Here is a 7,140-nt window from a genome sequence, read left to right as displayed (position 1 = left end):
AGTAAGTCAAGTGAGTAGAGCATTTTTATGCCAATATACCTGGATGAATTCAGTTTTAACGCGATTCTCAAACTCAGAAATAAAGTGATCATCCACAGTAGTTGCTATAAGCATCTACTTTGGTCTAAGGTTACTAAAGGGTGACTGCAAATCACATTTTCTAAAAACATATTATTACTTTTGATAATTCATATCAAATTCATTAACCATGGCAACTAGGCAATGTAATGTTTCAGCTCTGCTTACCGTCAAATCATTTGTTGGGTGTCCTGACCCATGTTTGAGCTATCATGCTGCAATATTTGGTGCTGTGGGCTTAGAAAATCCAACATGGCCAAAAAGCCCACATGTGCGCCAAAATCCAGGAGAACCACGCAGTTTGTGCACACTAAAATGGTTGCCTAACTTGCCACCCACCAGTGCGAGCAGGATGGGCCGGGGTGCCATGAGTGAAATGTGTGCCAAAGGAAAAAACGCACTTTAAAATCACCTTTTGTTTCTCTGAATGCCAGCTCAAAATGCCTATTTTCAAACATTGCAACACATCCAAAAATCTCACTGAACACCAGCGGACATCTGGCATAATGAAGTATGTGTGCATACTAAATCTGGGAAGTTGAAGAGCCCCAAAACAATGTTCATAACAAGACTGGCTGAGCTCTGCAAGTCTGCAGCAGCCTAACTGAAACTGAATTTAAAACTACCAAAACTCGAAAATGTTTAAATTAACTGAGTGACCTACTTTGAGCGTCACATAGTTTGTCACTGTTGAAATGTCATAGTTTTGAACTTAGAATCAGCATTCTAGCTGCATATGTAAAAATTGTCTTGACTTAAACTGGGGACCAAAAAAATGACATTTTATCTGAAACCTGGCTTAATGAAACTGAATTCTGCTTGACATCTACCCCCACATGAGTTAAAACCTGCTCAGCCACTCTTCCCCTTGCCAAAAGGAGTTGTCACCTCTCTGATTAGATTAGGGGTGGAGCAGCTACAGGGAGTTGAACAAAGGCCTGTCCTGGGCCCAGGCAGATGGTTTAGTAGGGTGGTCGTAAATGGCTTCCTTTTGAACAAAGCCCTTCCTTGACTCAGGCAGATGGTTTATTGGGGGGACCGTAAAACAGCCTCCTCTTGGCAGAAGCTGGGAGGGGCAGGGTCTCTGAGCTTGGCAGAAACTGGATAAACTGGTTTCTACACCATGTGACCTGAAAAGACACACCCCTGTTGGCCAGAATATGATTCTAAGAAAGATGTATAACTCACAGTGCGGACTTGTCAAAATTATTTAAATGATACCATAATTCTTGTGAATTTTCTGTGCACGTTTTAAGACGCGTTGGGAATTTGTGTGATGTTCTGGGGCAAAACCCCGCTATTTATTGATACTACAGACTCTGTGTTTAAGCTAGAGACATGGGAATTTACTGGAGTATGTATGGACAGGCCGTGTATATGTGTATAATTTTTAATGAAGAACCAAGGTTGCATAACCCACTAAAATCGAAAATGTTGCCGTTTCTGAATGCAAGCCCTCAGGAAGAGCAGATATGGGACAGAGACTACCTCATGTGATAGGTAATATGTACATGCAATGACAAACCACTATGTATTTGAGAAATGTGTATTTTGATCAAATATAGATTTGTGGGCAAACTGACCAGGGGCGGATCCTCTGACCCATAAAACCTACAGCATCACTCTGACTCACAGTTCCTTCCCCAATCATGGGAGAGGGGAGAATTGGGCCAATGACAAGTTGAAAGAGGGGCTGGCTAGTGATGCTGCACACACACCCACTTTCAAGAGACATAAAAAGAGCCACTGGAAGCTAGAGAGGACATTCAATTCCATTTGCTGCGGAGCATGCTGCTGGACCATACAACATCCAGAAGATACCAGATTCAACACTTAGACTTTAAAACTCCAAAGAACTTGATTCAGAACTCAAGGCAAGGGCCTAAACCCACAAACTGAGAACTCTTCTCAGTAGGCCTCAGCATCCAGCAAACCTAACAGCGGTAGCAGCATCCAGGAGCCGTGCAGATCAGCGCTGGATCCAGAGAAATCTGTGCAGAAAGATCCAGAAGCAGAGCTGACCCAGACCGCTGTTCGCAGAACCAAAGAGCTGACCCAGATCACTGTGAAGTGCCGAGACCAGAACCGGAGTCCAGTCCAAAACCTGACCAGATCCGTGGGGAGGCCTAATTCAAAAATATATTGTGAGTACCTAGCAGAACTGTGCAGAACCAATCTCTTAGTTAAAATAATCTAATCCAACCATTTTAATCTAACCAGAACTGCCTCCTAACTGTCACCTGTCATTTTTAAAGCTGTCACCTGTCATTTTCTAGCTGCAAGCTGTAACCTGTCGCTTTGAACTTTTAAAATTTCAAATCCGAAAAAATACCTTTATTTAATCATCCGTATCTCTGGAACCGTTTGTGCTAGGAACTTTCCTCTGAAAGCTTAGAATCTCAGCTTTTCAACAAGCCTAGAACCAACTTCCTACTCCTTATACTTTCTCCGTAATCACGATTCTCGCACCCGCGAATTTTGCCGCGATTTGCAATTTGGCCCGATTTCTTTACTTTTAAAAAGATAGCTGCTTTTGCCTGAACTACTAAATTTCGTTTGCCTCTTAAGAACCATCCCTGAATCATTGCTAGAGTGAGCCTGGACTAATATTAACTAGATACCACTCACCCTGAACCTCCTGAAGGGAATTAAAAGCATTTTCAGCATATTTCTCACTACATTGTCACCATATTCAAAGCACTTGGGTCTGTGTTTCAAAACTCCTATCTGTTGTATAAGCTGCTGGGGGGGGATTGAACTGAATTCTATTTGATTGCATTCCTAAGAACTGAGTCCCATTCTGTTCACCTCCTTACATTGCATTAAGGGTGGGGTGAATTGTCCAAGAAAGTGATTACATTGTCTTTTGCTGAAATCCTATCAAGTTATTTTCTGTACTGCATTTCATTCCACATTGCATCCATTTGAAACCATAAAAGTATTGTTGCTATCGTATCCATCCTATAACCACTCCTCATTGATTATAAAGAAGTGTGCTAGTGCCGGACTATCCATTATTGATTACTGCTCAGATTAACTGTGATATTCAATTATTAATTTATTATAAAGTGTGATATATATATATATTGTTTAAATTATCAAATAAACCTTTTAAACTTGCAAAACAGAACTACTTCTTGGCTCAGTGGGGTAAGGGGGATTCCAAGAGAGGGGGTGTTATATAGGGGTAGTCATCCAGAACTCATGAACTGGACGTAAAGATATATCAATAAGGGTTTCCATTCAGTATCCCAGACTAGGCATTGACTTAGCTGTAGTGTTGAATTGAATCCTCTTACACATTGGAAGTGGGAAACAGTACAACATTTGAGAAGCTCTATTTTACTATACCACAATTTCATTCAGGTGTATAAAAGAGGCCTAGATCCAATGTCGATAATTCTACATGTGACAATGTTTTTTTTCTTTCAGATTGCTCACTTTTGGGGAAAATAATCCACTGTTAGGTGGTTTATAACCTGGTATGCACTTAATTCATAATGTTCAGAACTCTTCCAGATTTTCACCCTCATCCTGTTCCTCATTTCATACTGCCATGTTTTGTGGAATTTTGTTATAGATTTTTGGATATTTCAAATGTTCTCTGTTCCCGTATACCTGTGCCATGTTTTCACCACAACCGTTTACCATGTTTGTCTTTCAAACGTGCTGTTTTTTCTGCCACTGATTTCACAGAATTTTCAAAAAAGAGTATATGTGTTGTGTGTTTGTGGTAGGCTATTGGGCATGATGGGTCCAAGGGAAAGGTGGTGGGCTAGAAGGGATTGGGGAGGTACGCTACAATTTAAAAAAAAAAAATAAAAAAAAAAAGGACAAAAACTACAGCTGCGAAAGCAGCATGTTTGGTTCAGCCCATGGAAGACCATCCTTCCAAAAACACACTGTGCTCTAATACTTTGAAGTGTATCTTGTGCTAGATTGAATTACCAATAAAGATCTCAGACCAGATAACTGGACAAACTAAAAAAATATGGCATAGTACTACTTTTTGTTCAATTTAATAAAGCAGGGTAAACTGTAAGACATCGGCTGATGCTTGCGCACAAACAAACTTGATAACACAGAGGTCTAATACCATAAAAAGTGCCATCTATGATGTCATCATATGTGGTAAACTGTAAAACCTAATGGTGGGAGGGATTGGTTAGGGGAACATATCTATTTATAGATAGTATTCGGGTTAGTATTTCAATGGCAGTCTCTTATTTGTAAGATACACCTCAAACTACCTCTAAATACGTATAATAATGATTATAGCAGAGAAAATGGCAATGGATTGGTCTATGCAACATTGTAGATCAGGTTGCCCCATAGACCCAATGATTGGTTGGCATTTCCACCCAATCTTGCACTTTTGATTCGGCTGGCAGCACATAAGGAAACTGAAACCCAGGTGCTTGAGTCACATAAGATTACTCCCCACTTTCACAATTAATCCATCATCTTTCATCAGCTTGACCATAGGCCATAATTTCCCATCTGTAGTTGACCTTGCCATTGCTCTCTGTTCTGGGACAGCCAATGGAGTAGGAGCACATCACTTATCTTCAATTGCAGAGTAATGAATATCCCTTGTTTTTGACTTCTGCATCACAAAGTCTGCAAATGTGTCCATTTCAGCCTCATTTTTACAGCTTTTTGATTCAATGATGCTAGTTGTTATTGCTCCTTTGGCCTCTAGAGACTTTCTCACTCCCTCTTGTAAGAGCCTTATTCACTGTTAATTGTCCAATACCTGGCGCTTGCACATGTTTTCATCTTCTTTAATCTAAGAGAAATATGCCTCACACTCGTGACTTATCCCCCTGCCTCCATTTGTGCTTTGCAGCTATTTCTTGAAATACCATATTTGATCACAGGACAACATGGACTCCTCTTTGTATCCACACAAAGCTATTTTCCAGCATCTCCTGATTCTGCAGTCCTGGTCTATTTCTGAGGTGGTTAGAATGAATCTTTGCACAAGTCGACGTCCATTTTCCAATTATGGCCATCCTAGCCATGTTATATATTCCATTGTAGCAAGTTTCTATATGTCGCATCTACCTTGCATTGCTGGATATTTACACATATTGATCCACAGGTTACTTTATCTTCTTCTTGCATACATGATTACTTTATATTTTGTACATGTTTCTCTTTTAGCTTCAGTAACATCATAATTCTTAAGTATGTTCATATTGTTTCAGTATGTCCTTGTATTTCTTCTTTATATTAATAAAAAATAATATTAATAATATTATGACAGATGTCACTCAGTGCTCCATGATCTCCAATGGTGCGTGCAGCCATCCATTGACTCTTTCAGTGTGAGGGTACATCCAGTATGGTTGTCTGAGTGCATTTTATCTCTTCTACAGTCAATGAGGCATAGGGACAACAAAGGAGGTCCCACATACAGCTCTTTTCCTGCTGTTCCAGTTTGACGGTGGTGAGGGGGTGGGAGATAGGGTATATGGATCCAAGTGCTCCTCTAAAATACTCGGGCATTCTAAAAGTCAAAAAACATACAAATAAAGTAAATCCACACTACCCTAGACAGTCTCTGCATATGCCAGTCAGAACCGGTTCAGGCTGCTACAGCTCTAGTCCCGGAACACAGGCATCCAATGGCCAAGGAAGGCCACCTCCTCTCACATACACAAAGAGGGACACGGGATAGTCATGTTACCCTTCAGGTCTTGAAGGCAAACAAAGACAATCTCCATTTTGATAAATGGAGAATGGGATCAAAATGAACCCTGCCTGGTTAAATGGATTCCATGCAGTCAAAGCATATTGCAGAGGTGAGAAAAGCCACCACCAGCCTTCACACATGATTAACCAAGAATTGGTACATTCTCTGGAACACTGCGGGGCACCTTTGGGGTACCCCTTCTCTAGGAGCCAGAATGGCTCTTAAGGTAGCGCACAGAAAAACAGAGACATATTCTCAGTCAGGTTTGCTTTTAAACAAACTGGGTAGGAGGAAAAATAAAACCGCAAAACACAGAAAAGTCAAGGGGCTATCTCATGTGGTAAAAAGTGGGCTTTCAACCTTACAGACATCAACCTTTCTGCTCCTATTTGCTTTGTTCTGAGTAACTGCAGAACATGGAGTTTGGTATGCTTCCTCTTGATCAGGTACCACGTGTCTTGCTTACATGTTATTTATCTTCTTTCACAACATCTTTCATGCATTTTACACAGTGATAACATGGTTGACTATGGAAAGTACCTCACCTAGTAAGGGGTCCTCCTTCAGCCATTTTACTTTAACTTTCTCACTAGAACATATTTCATCATACACTGACCTTCAAGTCATTCATTTTATTGTATTTTGTTTTAATTTTATTTTTTAAAGCTTGAGAGAAGCAGAACAGTGTACAGGGTGTGTGGGCCAGCATTGTGCTAGCGTCTTTTTACAGTAGGGCACATATTTGTGTAAGGCTAACTTGGATTTCTTTAGGATGGTTGCCCAGAGACTCCATGCAAAGGTTAAAGACAATGGGCCTCATTACGGGTTTGGAGGTAGCCATGGTACTATTAGCGCCATGGCTGCATCCAAAACCGTATCCGGGTCTGGGTTCTGTGAATGAGGAATTACTGGCTCCAACCTTGGAGTACCCGGCAATTCCTCATTCATAAAATCAATCCCCATTCCCATTTGAGCCCCCATAGGGCTCAATGGGAATGGGGATGGAGCTAATAACAGGCCTGTTAATAATGGGCCCGTTATTAGCTCATTGGTCCACTTGCGGGATCCGCAAAGGATGTCTGGTCTGACAGACATCCTGTGAGGGTCCCGAAAGGGAACCTCGTAATATGGCGGAATAGGTTTGCCAGCACCGGCACCATTACCGGTGCCAGTAAACCCATTCCGCCAACCTCGTAATGAGGCCCAATAGGTGAGAGGATGGAGACTTGGTGGACTGTGTAGGAGACTGGCAATCAGTTAGAATGCAATGGGGGTCATTCTGACCCTGGCCGTAAGGGTTAACGGCACTGGTAAAGGTGCCGGAGCCGTCAACCCCTTACCGCTTCATTACGAGTCTGCTCGCG

This window comes from Ambystoma mexicanum, chromosome 13 (assembly GCF_040938575.1).
Source record: "Ambystoma mexicanum isolate Mex_15411 chromosome 13, UKY_AmexF1_1, whole genome shotgun sequence".
Classification (NCBI taxonomy): domain Eukaryota; kingdom Metazoa; phylum Chordata; class Amphibia; order Caudata; family Ambystomatidae; genus Ambystoma; species Ambystoma mexicanum.
The sequence above is the reverse complement of the archived record's forward strand: the minus strand, read 5'-3'. Positions refer to the sequence as shown.